Here is a 20,838-nt window from a genome sequence, read left to right as displayed (position 1 = left end):
AGCACAAGTACAGGTAATAAAGTAACAGTGTAAAGAGTATGAAATAGCACAAGTACAGGTAATAAAGTAACAGTGTAAAGAGTATGAAATAGCACAAGTACAGGTAATAAAGTAACAGTGTAAAGAGTATGAAATAGCACAAGTACAGGTAATAAAGTAACAGTGGTAAAGAGTATGAAATAGCACAAGTCCAGGTAATAAAGTAACAGTGTAAAGAGTATGAAATAGCACAAGTACAGGTAATAAAGTAACAGTGGTAAAGAGTATGACATAGCACAAGTCCAGGTAATAAAGTAACAGTGTAAAGAGTATGAAATAGCACAAGTCCAGGTAATAAAGTAACAGTGTAAAGAGTATGAAATAGCACAAGTACAGGTAATAAAGTAACAGTGGTAAAGAGTATGAAATAGCACAAGTACAGGTAATAAAGTAACAGTGGTAAAGAGTATGAAATAGCACAAGTACAGGTAATAAAGTAACAGTGGTAAAGAGTATGAAATAGCACAAGTACAGGTAATAAAGTAACAGTGTAAAGAGTATGAAATAGCACAAGTCCAGGTGATAAAGTAACAGTGGTAAAGAGTATGAAATAGCACAAGTCCAGGTGATAAAGTAACAGTGGTAACGTGATCTTAGTCCAGATATAAAGAGGTCGATCAAAGTTCTAACTCCTTCCAAAAAAGCCTCCTCACGCCTGCGCGTTGTACAGTGTGTTAAGCAAATGTACGCACAGTCGCAATGTGGTACTGGACTTGTATTTGGATCTTTTCCAATAAGTGGAAACTCCAGGTATTTAACCAACTGGTTCCAGATCTTGGATAGAGAGGGCTGGCCCGTGGTCACGGGGGGCGGATGCTGGATAGCTGTGCCCACAGCTGGTATCAGAAAGAAACTTCACGGTCACAATATTGTGTGTGACCTGTATAAAAATCCTTTCCAATATTACTGTTTATTTGCAAAGTGCCAACATATTTTGCAGAGCGGTATAATTGGGGTACAGAGTTATGTATATTTTATAAACAAATGCCATACCAAATAAGGACAAACAAGCACACACAGATACACAAGGTAATGAGGGCCCTGCCCGTAAGAGTTTACAAGCTAGAGTCATTTTCAGCCCCTCCGGTAAGAGAGATAGGGCGTTAGTTAGAAAGGGAGGTTGAGTCAAGTGAGAGTTTCTTTACAATGTGCGTGATGAGTGCGTGTTTAAAGTAAAATAGGAATGTGCCGGAGATGAGAGAGTGGCTAAAAGGGCGAGTTAGGGTGCCAGAGAAGGAGCGGAGGAGATGTGAGGAAACAGGATCAGGGGGGCAGGTCGTAGGGTGAAATGAGGAGAGGACCATCCTCAGTCACAGGGGAAAATGAGTCGAGGGTGAATTTAGGTGCGCGAGAGGAGGTAGGTGGTGAGAGTGGAGCCTGTAAAGTAGGTGGCAAGATCAAGGGGTGCAAGGGCCAAAGGGGGTGCTGGTGCAGTTGGGCGGAGAAGGTGGTGAATAGGCTTTGATGGATAGAGAACAGAGTTAGTATGACTGAAAATAAGTAGGCATGGGAAAGGGCAGTGTTATACGAAGAGAGTATGAATTTATAATGGATTAAATCAGCTTCACAGCATGATTTCCTCCAGAAACGTTCTGCCGTGTGAAAGCACTTTTGGAGGTAGAGGGTCAAGTTTGAAAGACCAATTGAGAGGCGATTTTGAGAATCCAAATGTCACAGAAAGCTACTCAATGAACTTTTACATAAAGCATCACCATAGCAATGCCTACCAATCACTTTCCCCTAACACGCCAACCAATCACATAGAACATACAGTACTGTATTATGCCTGTTTGTGGAAGATAACATAAAAAAAAAGTCTCAGGTATTTCTTAAAATATAAAAAATACAAAAGTTGCACAAAAGTGATTGCATAGGTGCACTTGTAACATTATCAGAACTTATAAAGAATTTGTGGGGGGAAAAAAACTATTATAAATAGCCAGCAATCGCGTACACCAGGGGAGCGCAATCTTTTTTTCCCTGCGCCTCCCCCCTGCGTCATGACGTCACGTTGCCACGGCAATGCAACGTCACATGACCCCGCAGCGTCATTTGATTCCGAGTTGCAACAAGAAACGTCTGAAACAAGGTAAGTAGAAGTTTACAGAGGTCCAGCAGCTCCCCCGGCATTAATTTAAATGTATTCAGGAAGCGTGCAGTGGCCTCTGTAACCCCCACGCCCCCCGCCACGCACCGCTGGCATACACCATATATCCGCAACGATACAAGCGCATGCGGTCTATGGTTGGATAAGCAGAATAATGAGCAAACCACTTCACCATGTCCTTTTGGTACCAAAGATGTGTTCATTTCAAAAGCTATAGACCCCACCCTCTTGTACATGAATTGTCCTAACAGACATTTCCTAAGAAACATAAGATACAATTAAGAGTTTTAATATAGTAACCTGTTTCCCCCAAATAAGGAGTGGAAATTCCCCCTTTGCGTCATTTATCAAAATATTGGTGATAACGCAGTTAGTTTTTAACCATTAGATGCCACAGAGGATCAGGAAGCTTGTTTTCTGCTAAAAACTTAAATATACTTTTGCAAACTTTAACCTATTTTTCCCTGAGCAGGAAAGAATAACAACTATTATATAAAACACAGTGTCTTTACATATTGATTAATATTTAATTCAGACAAGGGTACAATATGTACAGATTCAAAGTAATGTAAACACGCCTGCAGTAATGCAAATGTACTAACTGTCACTTTCACAACTATTTAGTATGAGAATACACAGTCTGTAAAATCCTCCTTAACGATTCGGCAAAGTACTGAAAATATGATACAAACACCCCAAAACGCTAAAGAATTCAAACGGAGCAGTTGTGAAGGAAATGTAGACGGTCGGGCATTTATCTCCAATGTAATCTGATGAAAGACCATGGATTTAAGTTAAGATGATCCTCCATGTCAGACCATGTACATTTCAGGCAAGCTACAGTTTAATGCCTCCAAAAATAGTTTGGAGGACAGCTGAATTGAGAGTATTTGCAAAAATATTCATCACCTTGCGTTATTATAACTCCCGAGGAAGTGTGTTTTCAGCATTCAAATTCTTTGGTGCAAGAAGCCTAGTTTTAATGTTTTAATGTGGCATTGTGCACAGGGGGTTAAAACATGATACGAAAAGGAATCAGAGAGATTTTACAGTCTAAGGGGGTCATTCTATATTATATCTGAAGCGATCACTCATAACCCCATTGACTTGAATGGAGAATTTCAGCTGATTGCGGTGTGATCAGCCACTTCGGGGTATATAGAACGAGTCCCTAAATAATGCCTAGAAATTACGTTTTTGTATTGCATCAACACTCCCTGTGTTTTAGATAGGCTTTTGCTGGAAACGGCAGTGTACGTGGCGATTACCAGGAGTGAAATATTTAGTCACCCAGTATTAGCAAAACATAAATCCTTAGTCAATGTTCCCTCTTATCGTTTAAACCAGGGGTGGTCACCAACAGGTCAGGTTTTAAGGATATCCCGGCTTCAACACAGGTGACTCAATCAGTGGCTCAGTCAAAAACTGGGCCACCTATGCTGAAGCAGGGATTTCCTTAAAAGCTGACCAGTTGGTGGCCCTTGACGACTGGTTTAAATACTTATGGCTGCTGGGAACTAATGTCAACATGGCTACTGTGTCGCCCATGACATGGAGAGTGAAGAGCTTATTTGTAACGCTCATATTGCCGGGCTGTTAACGTTTGCCGTGTTGTTGTGTGAATTCCCCAATGGTAACCCAAATGTTTGTTAGATAACAAAAGCCCATCTAATTTGCATATCATGTAAAGTTAACACACAGCAGGGCTACTTTTTATATGTTTTATCCACTTCACTGAAATACATGAAACATGTAGCACTTGTAATGTGACGTTTACTCTCGTTAGAATTTGATCTGCTCTTTCAATCACTCTAACGCCTTCGGTTGTTGGTTTCTTCTACATTGGACAAGAAAAAGCCCATTATTGCAGGATATGTCCATTGTTTCCAAGCACTGGAAATCACGGAGATCCTCAAAGGTCAAGTTATATGAAGGACCATATGAACCATACTGTATCAAGGACTAGCTTAAAGTATCCGGCGTTGCTCGGGAATTCTAAGAAATCAACCCCATCCCTCCCCTTACCCTCCCTATCCCCTTCTCTCTCTCTCTCTCTCTCTCTCCCCTCAAGTCCCTTCTTCTCATTACTTTCCTTTAATACCCTACTAGCTCCCCCAACTCTTTCTCCAGCATTCTTGCTTTCTCCTCTCGGGCCAACTGACTTTCTCTCTTTCTTTCTTCTCTGCTTTCTGTGTAAACTTTATAGCTATCTCACTTTCCTTATCTGCCACCAGGCTGTGTGTATTATGTCGAAAAAAAGAAAACTGGCGCACAGCCAAAGGAGTGGGTCACCAAGGTATAGTTGAAGAATGATCCTTTATTAATCCATTAAAGAAACGGAGGTTAGCACCCTCCTACGCGTTTCGTGTACGCAAGTATCAATACTCCTTGATAAAGTGTACTTGCGTACATGAAACGCGTAGGAGGGTGCTAACCTCCGTTTTATGGATTGATAAAGGATCATTCTTCAACTATACCTTGGTGACCCACTCCTTTGGCTGTGTGCCAGTTTTCTTTCTTCTTTCTTTTTCCTACACTGCACCAGCACTTTGACTCGGCAGCACGCCTTTTAGGACATTGAGATTGGGCAATATGTGAGTACTTTTATTATCCTACCATTGTGTTACATTATGAGCCAAGGGACCATCCCCATGAGGAATACATAGGGGCTTCATTGTTAGCCCTATCTTCAAGGATCTTCTGGCCCCACAGAGGACTTTACATCTTCATTATCTCACCAGCCCTATTTTCTGTACCTATTTGCATTTTATGAATGAGATGGATCCAGCGCTGGAGCGCATTAATCACTAACTATCTCTCTGTGTGTATTATGTCACCAGTATGATGCCACGTGCCAGATACATAGCCTACCAGGTACAACACCCAGTGGCTGACTTCCTCGAGAAATTGCCATAACTCAGAATAAAAAATAGAATGTATCCAATCTAGACATAGACAATAACCCGCTTGATCTCAGGAACCATCATGCAGGATTTACAACATCTTAAGAGAGGTGTCCAAATGCATAGCGAATAGACAAACAATTCTCCAAAATATAGCGTAGATTTTTACAATGGAGCAATCAAAAAGTATGACAACCATATAAGGTGGTTTCAGTGCTGCATGTAATAAACTGCAGTATGTAGTCAGAACATTCATTCCATGCAACATAAAGGGATATGGTTCAATAAAGGGAAGATCCATGCATGAATGCAAATAAATGGAGCAGGGAATGTCTGCCCTGAAGAACATATATATATATATAATCCTCCAGAGTGCGTAGCCTACCACTAACTGATCTGTACTTTTGTTTCACGCATATCCTTTGAAGCTGAATGCATCGAGGCTGCTTCTTTTGTAAACAAGGTTGAACCCAGTGCTGAGGACACAGCATCTAAGCAGTGTCCTATCTTGATATATCCTTCCTTTCTCTATAGAATATACAACTACACATTTTGAAAGCACCCAGAGAAGCCTGGAATTCAGCTGTTAGTAAGGATAATAACAACCGTCTGCTGGTGACTCAGACTCTGAGCTGCAAATTTACATTCCCACTCTTGCTAAAAGATTTTAAGTTAAACAATTTTATATAAAAATGCAATAAACAACATTTATATTACCAACGGCATTTGTTTCCACTACCCCTTGTGCTAAACATTTCACAATATCCCTCTTGTAATTTCTTCTCCAGAACACTGCTCCAAAAAGAGTGAATGTCCCGGCTCTCACGAAAATTAAGATTAAACCCAGAACTTCACGTGGCAAAGGTCCCATCCCCAGCCCAGAGGCCAGTTTCTTCATTAAAAAACAAATATGACGTACAGTTATCTTCTTTTTTTTTTTTTAAATTATAATTCAATAAAAGTTTGCATTTATTTGAAACGATCCCATGATTGTAAACAGTGAATGGAGATCTACATTGCTTATACGTGGGGGCAATGAATAACCAGCACTATATTAGAATAAACAGTACAACTTAAACACAATCTGCTTTACGGATATTTTAGAACCCCCAAAACCTGTTTTAATCCCCAATTTCTTCAAATTGTAGGCTTCACTAATTACTGCCTCTTCCCCAGCTCGTCCTCACTAATTATCAGTAATATGAGTGATGTAAAAGGCTCTTGCTCACTAAACTCGAATTCTGAGGTCTTCACAGAGTCTTAATTGAGTGTCGTATCTGGTTACTGTCATCAACAGCAGGAGATAGAAACTACTCTTACCTACCCTGCGTTGAGACATATCTACTCTGTCTCCTTCTAAGTTGGAGAAAAGAGGAACAGCTGCCCATTCAGCTTTGTGACTGAGGTCTTACAACATTCATTTCACAGAGAAGGAAAATAACCATTTTGTGTCCTAGGACCATTTGTGCTGGGTCACATTTTGGAGGATGCCTCTTATGAAACAACCCTGAAACTGTCCCTTGACCTGGAAATGTAATCCACAATCATAGTAAATAATCAGGCGTCAGCGTGAGACGTTTGGCAGATGGACTTCAGCCGGACTCATGCCCACTCCCTTACACTGATTTGGTCCCCATGTGTCACTCTGACCATGTCTTTTATCTCTCTTCTTCACTTCTCCTCACTCCGCCATGTCGTTCTTCTCACCACTGCCGTCATGAGCTCCCAGGAATTCTACCCTAATGCCCCAACACCAACAGAAAAACCATTACTCCATGAAAGGACTTTCCAGTCGATTAATATTGTGGGTGATACGATAGCCTCACAGAATGAAGGTGAACCTCTGAGAATGAAACCAGCAGGGCTGACCGACCTGTGAGGAAATTAATCTCCTTCATTCTTACAGCGGCGAGATGTGAGGTAGCGGCCTCCTGGAGGAAGGTATCTACCCCCAAAAAGAGGATCAATGAGGTGATGCTCATGGAAAAGCTGACTGCTTTTCTTAGGCAAAACACAACAGCCTTCTATAGAATTTGGGAACCATGGCTAATTTTATAGATGAGCCCGGACCCTCACGCATCTGGCATGAAAATTGAATAATATGAAAATTAAGGCAGAGAGACCCTGACCTCAAACCCAAATCGATAGACTTAGACACTCGGCGACCAAGGAGGGTATCAGGTCACCCCCCTCCCCCCCTCCCCTCCCCTCCTCCCCCTCTTTTTCTAGCCTCCTTTTCTTATCCGGAGGATTCACCCTTATAGCGACAACTTACTCTATTCTTTCCCCCTTATCCTAAAAACGTTTTTGTATTAGGTTGTATATAATTTATTATGTATGTCTACAGTATAGTTGCCTAATAAAACTATTTTGGTGGGGGGAAAAAAAACAGCAGGGCTGGCATCAGCATGTTAGTGTATTTTACATCGCACATGCGCTAACACAAATGAGCTTGTATGTAGAGGGTGGAGAGGTGTACACAAACACACTGAAACCTCAGCATGGCAGTGATTCCTAATAGCTTTGCATTAAATTGCTTTTGCTTATGCAGAGAGGGTGAGTTTTCTTCATTGTATTCCATCAGCACTTAAAAATGCATTGTTTCACAAAATGTCTCCTTCCAATGAAATCAATGAATATATTGTTTTGTAACATCATGATATGCTGAAAGTAAGGAATTAAAGAGGCAGTGGAAGCAGCTTAAAAAAATACAAAAAAAAACTTTTTTTTAAATATATATATGCAGCCTTTGATTACCTTTGTTGAAAACGAATTACCTAAGCTGCCAAATCGATTATTTCTCCCATGATCGATCAACAAAATCCTGTTTCCCAGGTTCACTAAACGGCTGCCTTTCAGTTTCAAATCGATCAGTCAGTGTAACTCAGCAGCTACAATGTATTCTTATATTACTAAGGTAACATTATCTATTATTACAGTTTGCAGCTCAAGCTGCTGGCAATATTGGCAACAAATGATCACAAACAGGTAAGATTTACAAAGATCTGGCACTGCTGGGAAAGTGTATAAACCCTTCTATAGAAATTAAAGGATTATCAGTATATTAAAATACATTCAAAATGGTATTGAGTTGAATTTAATAAAAAGTAGTAAGTATTATAATCTAATACTACAGACCTGGTTTATTTTTATTTTTTAAACACACACACAAATGTAGGATATTGCTCTTTTAAACGGAAGGACGTTTTCAATTAGAAGTGGGGGTTGTTGGGGCAGACTTCTGTACCATTGAGTGAATGAGAGGACTGGAGAGTCACTGGTGTAGTGAAGGCTAGAGATATTAAGAACGATTGAATTATCAACATTTCAGGTTCTCCAGAACCTTTATCAAAACCAGAGAGTATAATGCATCCGCAAACGTAAATGCTCTGACAGAGGATTCTGGCAAAGAAAATATGCTAAGTTTCCATAAATAACCTCACTGAAACGTTACACACTTCCTCCCCCTTATTTAGAAAACTTAAATCTTTAGGATATAATGCCAAACAAATCTGCAGACAAAACAATTATGGGGCTTAAAGACTTGATATCAATATAATGTTGTCAAGTTTGATCTGGATCTTAGCAGCTGAAAACTGAGATTTAACAATGCATTCTCTGTGTATGGCTTCTTAGATCACTGCTGTAGACATAATATATGGTGATCCAGACAAAAAGAACTTATCAAAAGCTGTCAGCAGAGAATCTACCAAAGGCCTCCTGTACCTTTCATGTATTGCCTTCCCATATGCATACAAGGCAAGTTAGACCACTGGTAATTATGAACACAACGATTATAAAAAAAAGTTACAGAAACCTTAGAACTCAAGAATACATATTTTAGCAGATCGACACACTGCTAAAAATATAAAAAGGTTAAACTATTTCTTCAGAAAGTTATTGGCCGAGACGAGTTATTCTTTTTTTTTTTTTTTTGCTGCCAGAAAATGTATATACAGCAATTGTATTCCATCGGTTCTTCAATACAATCCCTTCCTGCCAACACAAAAGTAAAGGGGTAAAAGCAGGAGCCCCTCATCATAAATCCAGCCAGGTGGGGCCTTCCACATTGAGAGATTTGTCATGTGGAATGGACCAGTGATCTCCTGTAGGAGACCTTTTATTCAAGGGCAGAAGAAATGTCATTTTAGGGAGATGAGTGGTAGACGTGGTTTAAAGGTAACTCCGTTCAGCGTTTTGACCATTGATTTCAACTGATTTCATTTGATTGTCAGCCCTTTTCTTCCTCCGATTGTCATCTTCTGAGCATTTCAAGTTCCTAATAACAAGTATAAGTAAACCATTCCATGCCGCCATGTGTCAGGTACAATGGCGCGTTCACCCGATCCTGGCACCGGAAAGTCCGTGGCACTCCAAAAGCGTTCATCTGTAATGGTGCTTGGCATATTTCTTTCAGGTGCAATTGTAAAATGACACACAATCCCTGCAAGCTCTAACCCCAACACCCACCCCACCACACCATATAGATTTATGTCAACTTTTTAAGTAGCAGGGTTTTTCATGCACCTGTGGAAGACTGGTCTATTGAGACATTCCACCCTCTATTACAGAGGTAAATAAGAATTGTCACAGTGTTAGGGCCTGGAAAGGGTTCATGCTGTGACATGGCTGCAGGCTTATAATGCTTTGGTCAAAGAGTTTAACTAAATGACCCTTACACATGAGAATTCAAACAGTTAAGTATTTAAACTATATATTTTTTTGTCTTATTGGATGTAGCATTGGGAATCTTTGCCTTTTGTTGTAAATAGTAAGAACTGTTCTAGAGACGAATATCACTATTACAACTGTAATGTACAGTATAGTACATTACTAAGAGGGGCTGATGTTATAATTGAAGTACATTCGTTTTTAATAAACCTTTGCCACTACTTGAATACACCAGGTTGTGGGTTCAAACCCAACCTCAACCACTTGTGCCATCTTGGATAAATCATGTCACATTGATTGGTTTCCACTGCCTTTAATTATAAAGGGTTGGTGTAGAAGTCGTGATATCCTGGGGGTCTTCCTTTGACGTCTGGGGTATTCAGATCATGCCACAGGAACCTTCCTTTGCTGGGCACTGGAGGCAGATGGGCATGGAAAAGGCGACAGGCAGACACAAAAAGGTGGCAGCATCCCTTGCACATCCAATTAGTATGGTACCCTTGTCCCTGTTGAGCCCTGTGATTGATACATATGGTAGCAAATGGTTCCATCCTTGAGGGCTGCCATACACAGCAGAATGGCAGAAATATGCTGTCAGGACTGAACACCAAAGATAACTACATTCCCATGCCTGTAAAATATAACTGTACAGTCCTTTAGAAATGAGAGGAATTAGATACATAAAAGATATTCTAATACTGACAAAACCGATACGGCACTGTCATGAGTAGCCAACTAACGAAACATTTAAAGCCCCTGTACCATTTGTGTTGCTGTAACTCTAGCAGGGCTATTTAATATCCCATGCCCCACAAAAGAGAAGAAGTTTATCAGAATAATACACGATAAGGATTTATCTTCCAAGATTTTCATTTAAACATTAATTCAAGGAAAGAGCTTTTATAGGCCGATTAAAATATCCCATTTTTATTTCCAACAGCTGGTGCCAAAATGTACTTTTTAAAATTCCTCTTCAATAAATAAAAAGTGTTTTTCCATTAGACGGAATATTGTTCACACGCATTGAGATTGTGGCATTGTGACGTGATTGTTCAATCTCATGAATTATTGAGAGGCTGATGGTATCAGAATTCCCAGCTCCCACAGTCAGCCAAACCTAATAAGTACTGAATGGGGGATGTCACTCTTTATTTCTGTACACTGCGTACGCTGCTCAGTCCTAGAGAATAGCAGGGACGGGTGGGGGGCCGTGTTTGTCCTTTCTTCCATGTAGTAACAAAGGAGGGAGAGGGAGGATGGGTATGACACCTTTTATTGGACCAACAAGTAGTTAATATGTTACAAGCTTTCGCACCTCTCAGCAGGGTAGGACCAGATGAAGGACTCAGAGGTGCGAAAGCTTCTAACATATCAACTGCTGGTCCAATAAAAGGTATCATACCCCATGCTCCCTCCTTTGTTATTACTGTACATTAAATAGAATAGTAATTCATACTTTTGTAATACTGAAAATATACAAAGTACTATAGTGTCGAAAAAGGAAAGTAGTCAAATGGCGAAATTGGGATTTGGCTAAAATGTTGAATTCTTATTTCTTTCTTTCGGAGGAACTTCAGAATTATTCAGCTCAGCTGTTAACTGCTGGTTGGGGAGAAGCAGGAGGATTTTAGCTACCAAAAGGCATGGCAACTGCTGACCCGTAGAGATTGCGAAATTGTCCAAAATATGAAATTAAATGCATTCTCCCCCCAAATTGCATTCCTTGCCAAATGTTTCGCCAAGTCTCAAAGGACTAATAATGTTGCACTGTCGCAAGCTGTCAGCAAAATATCGCCATACTCTGAGTGAAATTTAGTGTGTGTCCTATTGTATAGTTCCCATAAGCCAATCATTTAAGATCATTTTCCAGGCAAATCTAGTGATTTTAGAGAATTTAGCAAATTAGTATATCACTAGGCTAACCCTGGCTAAGCTTAAACTTTTTTTGCAGCTCAAAAAGGGCAAATTGTGCATTGTTCGTGACCTCGATGAAGGTTTTGCACATCTCTACCAGGGAGTGGTTACCTTGGAGTGGTTGATATAGTGCATTATTTATAGCTTAATAATGAGACTAACATTTTACATTTTTAAACGGGAGCTGGGAAAATTCAAATAATATGAAAGAATTCTGTGGGTTGTGGAAGCTTTGTTAGGTTATTTATTTTTTTTTTTTTTGCACAATGATAATACAGATACTGTACAATTCCTTTGCCCAAAAAGGCAGAGAAATGGTGTCTTATCAAACAGCATCACTTAGCGAATATGGGCCAAAGGGACTTCCCCAAATTCATAGATTGTGTCACAAGCTGCAAATCTCCCACTTCTGCCACCATTGCATCAGTTTCCTTTTTCCCAATGCAAAGCTGCACTGTCAGATATCCCGTTTAATGAGAAAAAGTAAGGACATGTATTTAAAGAAAAAGCACAACAGATGTGAAACTGATCAAATGCCCAGTTACAGTATCTCTAATAGGTTACAAGGCACTTCAAGCACCTTTAACGAGGGGTTAATAACAAGAAGTCAGTTATTGGTTTCTACTGCTCTTTAATATTCTAATGAGGAAGTTGAGGCGACTTTTTCTGCTCTCAGTTTAAATGTATTCCTCCCTACTGATGGTTAAACGTGGTCACTTAGCATATAAACACTTTTTGATCCTTTTTTTTTTTATGTTATGTTACAAGGACATTGTGATCGAGCCAACAATTTCATAGGACAACGTGACTTCTCCCTATCAATCCAAAGGTCATCTATAAGAGGAATAACACCTGTGAGCGGCTGAATGAAAGATTGCATCACCATCAGCGGACCAGGGAACATTAAAGTCAAAGTACAAATCAGACACTTTTTTAAATAAACCTGTTCTTGGGACCCAGCAGTTTGACTTGCAGGTTTATTACACACAATGTTGTCATGAAAGATGCTCATTCCCCTGCTCATTCCCCTGCTGCAGGTTACTACGCATGTGAATTCAGAACCTCTCAACCGCAACCTGCCCAGCACACATACGTACAGGAAGCCCAACACAGGGCAGAAAACACACCGGCACTCGGCTGCAGACACAAAGAACAACGCCTATTGTACCGATCTCAGAACGGCCCTAGAGCTGGGACACTGTGCTGCGCCGGTCACGTAACTTATAACTGTTAAGGCCGTTGGAGAACAGCAAATGTGATCCAAACATAAAAGGATGACTTCCTCTTCCATTCACTAATCGTGTTGGCCTCAAAAATCCATTTACTGTAATTCACATAACGATAAAATGCTCAATGGTTTTTTTTTTTCCCCCCAATTAAGTATCTATTTATATTTCTCTTTTTTTGGCTTAGCTGCTGTGATTGATAGATATACTGTATATATAAAAAAAAAAAAATTTTTTTTTTTTTTACAACTTTTAACAAAATGTAAAGTTAATGGTGGAAGGGAAAGAAAAATAAGCCCACAACAAAGACATAAAGGGAACCGGCGGCGGTTGTTATTTTTAATTGCCATTCCTGGAGACCACTTTAATCTATATATGGGATTTTGTTTTTTCAGTATCTTAAAAAAAATGAGAACGGCGACAACAGGGCGGAGAAGAGCGGGACCAAGAATTTTAAAAGATAAAACAAAAAGAAGATCAATTTCTAATGGGACTTCATGTTGCTTTGAACGACCAAGAAAGCCTGGGGTACAAAGCTCCGAATTAGTACCTGTAGCAGCCAGGGAAGGGACACATTTATCCAAAATATCCTACAACAACCTGAATAAATCATGGTGGAAGAAATACAATGGAGGAGAAACATGCATCTTTTATACAGCTCTTGGTATTATTATTTTTTATGCAGTTTGAGCTCGACATTTCCATTAATATTTCCTTTTTTTCTTAAACTTCATTTTTACTGGGTTTTCTATTTTATGGGAAAAGAGAGGACGAGGGTTACAGAAAATAAAATTGGGCAGGAGGGGGGGAGTGAACGGGGTGGAGGTAAGTGTTTTCTTGCAGGTGGGGGGGGGTGGTGGAAATGTTTTCTTGTAGGTGGGGGGGGGTGGAAATGTTTTCTTGCAGGTGGGGTGGAGAGAACGGGGTGGATGTGAGTGTTTTCTTGCAGGTGGGGGGGAGAGAACGGGTGGATGTGAGTGTTTTTTTGCAGGTGGGAGGGAGAGAACGGGGTGGATGTGAGTGTTTTCTTGCAGGTGGGGGGGAGAGAACGGCGTGGATGTGAGTGTTTTCTTGCAGGTAAGTACAGAGCGCTCGTAGCCAACTGTTAACAGGTGTGCATAAAAAATAGGTGTTACCAGCCAAAAGAAGAATACAGATTGGGTTATAGCTCATCCCTCCTTTGCTAATTGGTGTGATTGTAAGAATTCTTATGCCGATAGGTTACAAGTTGAGTTTGCTTAATAACAAGGGTGGAGGATCTGTAATTGCTCTTTTAAAAAAGGAACCACGGACCACCCTACCTTCTGAAACCCATTAATATTTCTATCATCAGACTCACCAAAACGTATGTTTATCCAAGAAGCAAATAATCCCCTCCTTGGAAAGGCCATTTGAACGTTGTTTAGGATTTAAGTGACAGTCCTAAATGTGTCAAACTATGGCCGGAATCCTAAAGTACTGCGGGGTTTGTGGGCCCTTTTAATATCCAATTAATATGTTGAAACAGCAAACCCCCCAGAAGCCTATATAAATCATATCATGTTAGTATGTTGCCCACAGAGCATGTCGTGTTCTTTTTTTTTTTTAAATGCGATTCTTAGTGTTATAATTGTGATTTAATCCCTTGAGCAGGGGCGGCCAACTCCAGTCCTCAAGGGCCATCAACAGGTCAGGTTTTCAGGATATCCCTGCTTCAGCACAGGTGACTCAATCACTGGCTCAGTCAAAGCGTGGGGCACCTGTGCTGAAGCAGGGATATCCTGAAAAGCTGACCTGTTGGTGGCCCTTCAGCACTGGAGTTGGCCGCCCCTGCCCTAGAGGCCGAGGTTTCCCAGGATAACCTGTACCCCTCACTGGGCATTGGGTTCCATCGTAACCTCCTGGGCACTTAATATGTCAAACGCTGATATCTCCTGAACCAAGCATCCCATTTCAAAAATAAAAACAGCATCGGAAAGGGCAAGAATAGATATCTTAAAGTAAGATGCCAAAGAAAAACAGTAATCAGAACAGATTTCGGCTGTAATAACACGCCCGGCAGAAACTGGCAGTTCAATAGGACTTTATTGGGGTTACAGGTTCAACTAGTCTCTGAAATCAATGTATTTTTCTCCCAAACAACTAAATAATGGACATGACACAGCCTGAGTTGTAAGCCGCTCTTAATTGCAAACACGGCTTCAATGTGCAATTACTGCCCACATTTCCAATTAGAAACACAATTTGTTCGTATACTGTAAAGAAATATCAGACCCCCTAAGCAGAACCCAAAATTCCCATAACGTGGGTTCACCTGTGATAAATACTTACATTAAAATACAATTAAAATCACACACAACAAAAAAAAGGTAAAGTTACAAACTTTCAATAAATCACGAGAACCATCACCAAACCAACCCCAGCTCCTCCTGCACCGTGCCCATCCTTACCCTGCGCAAATGGAAGCAGACTGTAACTTGATAACTGGTTACGCGACAAGGCGATTACCACGTCACCGACTTCAGCAGGAAACCGGTACCCACTTGCAATAGACGAGGGCGAAATAATCCACAGAGAATATGCATTTAAAAAAAAAAAAAAATCCAGAACCCAATATGTTATGAGCAGAGGAAATATACAGAATCGTCTCTTTTTTTTTTTTTTTGGTCGAGCGGTAAAGTGATCTTTCTATCAGGGTAATGTGAAACTTGGAACGCACTCTTCTGTGCTCAGCTCATAGGCTGCAATGATGTGGCACTTTGGCCCTTTGAGTTCAGTCCCTCCCTCTAACTCTTCCTCTGCTTTATGCCAAATGAATGCACTGCCCTCAGCAAGAAAACCAACGTCTAATGATGCCGCATTCAAATGATAATAGAAAGTTTTTTTTATTTCGCTGCACTGAGAACAAATCAACTTAAACCTTTTTTTTTTTTTTTTTTTTTTTTTTTTTTTTTTTTACGAGGGACGGGAAAAAACAAAAGCAAAGCCGAGCTGATTAGGCAACAACCTGCCAAGGAAGAAAAGAAAAAAAATGCACACAGGAAAACAATTAGCCCAAGCGCAAGGCAAAAGTCCGTAATGTTATCCAGAATGACAGCACAGCCATTGTTAGTGCTGCCAAGGCACTGCATGCTTGCTATATCTCAAAAAGGCCCTAAGAGAATAATAAACTAAGACGATTAGACTAAGACCGATGCTTCAGTACCACTTATACCTTCACACAACATGCATACTGTTCAGGGTTTTACAATATGAGCAGGGAGCAGTAGGTAAACCCAGAAAAATGGCTGCTCTGTGTTGGCAGGAGGTAGACTGCCAACAAACATGGCCTGCTTTATTATTTAACAGTTGGTACTGCTGGAGTCCTGGCACTACTATAGAGCAATCTCTGTCTTAATGCAAGTAAGCCTGATGTTGGGAGCTTGTGAGCCAAATCATGTTTACCATAGTCTGTGAGATTCTTAATACCCCGATCAGATGGACACGTTCCTAAGGTACAACAGTCCTTGGCCAAATGAACACATGAAACATTCAATGCTAAATGCTGAGGCACAAAGTGATTTAAATTCTTGCAAAATTAAACCTAAAAATGGAGAAGTGTTGTACTAATAATGTTTTCTCACATTCCTATATTTGATAGGTTTTCATCCCACGCACCCCAACATAACGGCTTATTTTCTCAAATCCTGTCTATCTCAATATTGCCAATTGGCTGGGTGGGAAAGGGCATCTTACAAAGGCTATTTTTCCGACATGCTCTTTGTACGATCAGGGCATATGTGCATGATTACAGCTCTCTTGCCAGATCATCCAGCAGCAGTTATGCACTCTACCACCAAAGGAGACGACCTTGTTGAAAATGAGTTTTCATTACAAGTTCATCTAATTAACAGGGATTTGATCTTCTGTTCCAACAGGGCCCACACCATTCAAATGAAAGGAAGAGGAAGCCAAATGGAGAATATTGGAGGGATACTGTAGAACAATTTTTGGACACGTTTTGCGTGTTAAATCATTTGCATAAGTATGCTATTCTTCCTAGAAAATGTATGTTTGGCAACAGAATACTGCTTCCAGCTAATTGTTGGGAATAGTCAAAAGCTCTCCATGTACTTAGTGAGGTTTCTATAGCACACCACGAAGAGGCACAGGAATAGAAAGAAGTTCCTACCTATGTCTGTGGCTGTAGGTATGTGGTCAATGCCTCTCCTCTGATTTATACACATGTAGTTAAGTCAATGAAAATGTCAACATGCTACTTTTACACTGAGGGATGAATACGATAAAATGGGGTCTTGCTAATGTAATATATATAGTAATAATAAATAATAATTATTTTATTTCATATAGCGCTTTCCTCCCAATGGGACTCAAAGAGCTTCACAGTTACAGTATAGCGCATGGTATGCAGCATTGTACATAGGATTGTAACAGACACAGTCAGTACCCAGATGAGTTTACAATCTATGATTTTGATGCCCGAGGCACAGAGAGATAAAGTGACTTGCCAAAGTTCACAAGGAGCAGACATCAGGATGTGAACCAGGTCCTGATTCAAACTCAATGTCATTGTTTACAGTCAGTGTCTTTACTGACTGAGCCGCTCCTTCTCATGTAGTAGTTTTCATACCTTTAGATGCCTCTGCCCCCCTTATATTTAAGATCAAATTCCCTACCATGTTCCTTTTCTTCCCTTTTCTGAGTGCCGCCTTCTTTCTACACATTTGGGGTCGTATTTATTAAGGTGTGCTATGTCTTCACACACTTTCCAGAACTAAAAGAAACCTTGTATGACTTACTCACTTGAATGAGCTGTAAGGTGTCTTCCAGCGCTAGAAGGTATCTTATGGATTAGCACCGTTTAGTTACCATGGTCATTAGTCTGTACAAGAAACAAGTATGTGTTTTTCAGCCATTATGCGGTCCTACCATGTAGCTGGAAGACTTCTACTGTGGCATACCCAGAACAAAGATTGCGTCCTAACATGCTGAATATTCTGTAACAGAACCATTTGTAAAAGGCACAAACAGTAAACACATCGGATCAGGGCCTTCTAGATAAGGACCGTGTTGCATTGACCCTTTCAGCCAGTTAGATCTCTTTTTCCCCTCCTAATCAGCACGTATGTGGCTCACCTATCCTCCTTACTTGCCATGCTGGCAAGAAGCTTTCGCACTTTAGCCAGTATATTGTTCAAGCTGTCATAGTATGGTTGATTCTACCTGCCCAAGTGCCACCACTATACACCTTCTTGAACACCCGATGCCACCTTCCTGCCACTTTGAGGCAGTGAGATAAGGATTTGATGGAAAGTGACTACACTCTCAAGTAATAAAAAAATACAGCAGCACTCCAAAAGGTGTCATGCACCACAACAGTTCTTCAAGAAGGATGGACGTTTCGGTGCAGCCTTGAACCTTGGTGAAGTAGAAAGCCCTATTCGAGTTGCTGTGCACGGTAAAGCGAAAAATTCAATATACAATAACATCTGAAATAAAAAGTAAACATAATTAATACCGGCACCAGAGTAGTGTCAAAAGAATATAAAGTGATTTTAATGACACATACACCACAGGTATCCTGATGTTTGGAACGTTGGGATACCTGTGGTGAACAGTATATCATTAAAATCACTTTATTTTATTTTCAAAAGCACTTTGGTGCCGGTATTCATTCAATTTTGTTTAGATGTCACTGTGTGTGTGTGTGTTGCTCTGGGACCCCTCCCTCATTGAATTACTGGCTTACTTATGCCTTTAAGATCTCTCTGGATTTTGGACTTTCTTCACCTTGATGTGCTTTATCCTTCACGGTGGTCGTAATCTTCGGATGCTTTGAACATAACCCAGGACGGCATCATCATGCTGCTGAGTATTTACACATCATGCTCTCTTTTCCACACTGGGAGCTCCTTGGGACACTGTTTATGCGATCTACTACACTTAGACATGTGGCTATAGAACACACTATATGCCTACTGTATATCTTTGCTCCGGAGCATGACGTAGAATTGTTAGTGGCATACGGGACTTTGACTGTTTACTTTTGCTACAACAGCTATCTTCTGTTCCCCATATACAGATGCAGCGGCCATTATTTTAACAAATCACGCGGTGTATACCTCTGAATACCCATGTCATGGCGCGGGATTACTTCCAACCGTACCGCCTTAAGACGCGAGTGCAGGCGAGTGCAGAAAATGGCATTTTAGTGTTCTGGCTTTTAAACACCTGCAATTGACACAGTAGCACAGTACTGTAACATGCAAATCATTCATTTCATTGCATTTAATTGCACACAATCCATATAATTCAAACAACGCAACCGCGATAAACACGTGGGCCTGGGGCGATTGGCCGCGTTCATGCCACGTGGAGTACAGCAGCGCACACCAAAACAGCGCCGTGATTTGTTAAAAGAATGGCCGCTGCATCTGTATGCCCCTCCGCGTCTTATTTGCTGGCTAGGACAGACCGGGCCTGTTTATATATTGTATCAGGTCTTCTCTGTGTGATACACCATATTTTTCATTTTTTGTACAGTATGTACTGTATTTTCAATACATTTGTAAATAACCCAAGTGCTCCGTTTAGGATTCTTTTGTCTTGCGGCTGTTACAGATGCAGCGGCCTTAGACCACATGCCTAGGAAAATCTGTGGCTATCTCATAATAACTTAGTGTTTTATGAGCTGGTTCCCTTTGGGTACCGTATACCATAGGGCGTGATTGCGGTATCTTCGGCTGTTTTTTCGTATATGTGTAATTGGTAATTGACCAGGTGTTTGGTCACGTGGTGAGGGTATATATATGTTGTTCTATATATTTTTTTTTTTTTATGTATATATATATATATATTTATATATATGTACGTATGTATACACACACATATTTTAGAGAGAGAGGTTTCATGCTTCATAACTCACGAGACTGGTTATATGCAGCAAACGCACATTAGTAACGACAGTAACACATTATAACAATGACATTAAATGGTGTAGCAACATCTGGTCTCTTAAAAATATATAGGCACTTTACCAGTATAGCATAATGCAAGGGAGGAATCAAAAGAGAGAAAGCTTCGGCACTGTATAAGTAGAAATACACAAGACAGGGCTATGCCAGCAATTGAAAGGAAAACAAGTAAAAGATACAATAATTGTTGCTGTACACCCTAATGAATCATTAATGTTCAAGGTTCTTACAAAAAAAAAAAAAAAAGTAATATTATACTCGGCTTATGTTTTAATTGATTTATTAATATTTTATCACAGGAATGTAATTTAAGCTTCTCATGATTTAGCTCTCATAAACCTTTAGCATTTTGCAAATTCAAATTCCAATTTAAAGCCAGGGCGAGCAATTAACTTTTCTATCATCTTGTCAGGGGAGAAGGTTCGTGTTTAATTTGAGACAAAGTGACAGAAATATATACACTGTATGTATTACTCCAGTTTAATTTATGAGTCCGCACCATCCACCTTCAGTTTGCAGACGTAATATAAAGGAGCGGATGAAAAGAAGACATTCTGTCAGGACACCGGTGTAAAACGTTCTGCAATCCTCTACTGAAAGTACTTGATATTTGACTTAAAAAAATAAATAAATAAAAGTAGCTTTTCCCAAAATGTTTTATTTTTAATATAGTTATGAAGCAGGGGGTCTCCGGAGCTGATCCCTGTATTTCAGCTCAGGCCGGGATCTCCTGCAAGTTTAAAGAAGCAATCCATGCTATTATTTGTTTTATTACACAGGATTGAAGCAGGGCGTCTCGGGAGCTGAACCCCGTTAATTTCAGCTCTGGGGGGCCCTTGCTTCCAGGGATACCTACCTCCAAAGGGGGTGCTGGTATCTCTCTGCAGTTTTCTGCAGTTTAAAACTCCCGCGTCACATGGGCCAATAGGAAGCCGCAGCAGGTGACGTCACGGCTTCCTATTGGCCCGCAGAGTGTGGGAGCTTTGAAAAAAAACCACCATCATGTGAACCCTGGATGCGAGCCG

The 20,838-nt window shown here is 40.4% G+C and overlaps 1 protein-coding gene across 13 annotated transcripts in view; it reads right to left on the bottom strand.

Annotated features, from left to right (window-relative positions):
* Window positions 1-20,838, bottom strand: part of ZBTB20 (zinc finger and BTB domain containing 20) — an 876,097-nt gene that overhangs the window by 538,329 nt on the left and 316,930 nt on the right. The window contains exon 1 of one of the 13 annotated variants that reach the window (XM_075593659.1): window positions 15,290-15,677. The exons of the other annotated variants lie outside the window; for them this stretch is intronic. The gene's annotated coding sequence lies outside the window, so the exon portion shown is untranslated. Of the gene's footprint in view, window positions 1-15,289; window positions 15,678-20,838 lie in introns of those variants that run through there. 13 annotated transcript variants of the gene reach the window in all.

This window comes from Ascaphus truei, chromosome 3, assembly GCF_040206685.1.
Source record: "Ascaphus truei isolate aAscTru1 chromosome 3, aAscTru1.hap1, whole genome shotgun sequence".
NCBI lineage: Eukaryota > Metazoa > Chordata > Amphibia > Anura > Ascaphidae > Ascaphus > Ascaphus truei.
This window is presented reverse-complemented; position numbering and strand designations above follow the sequence as displayed.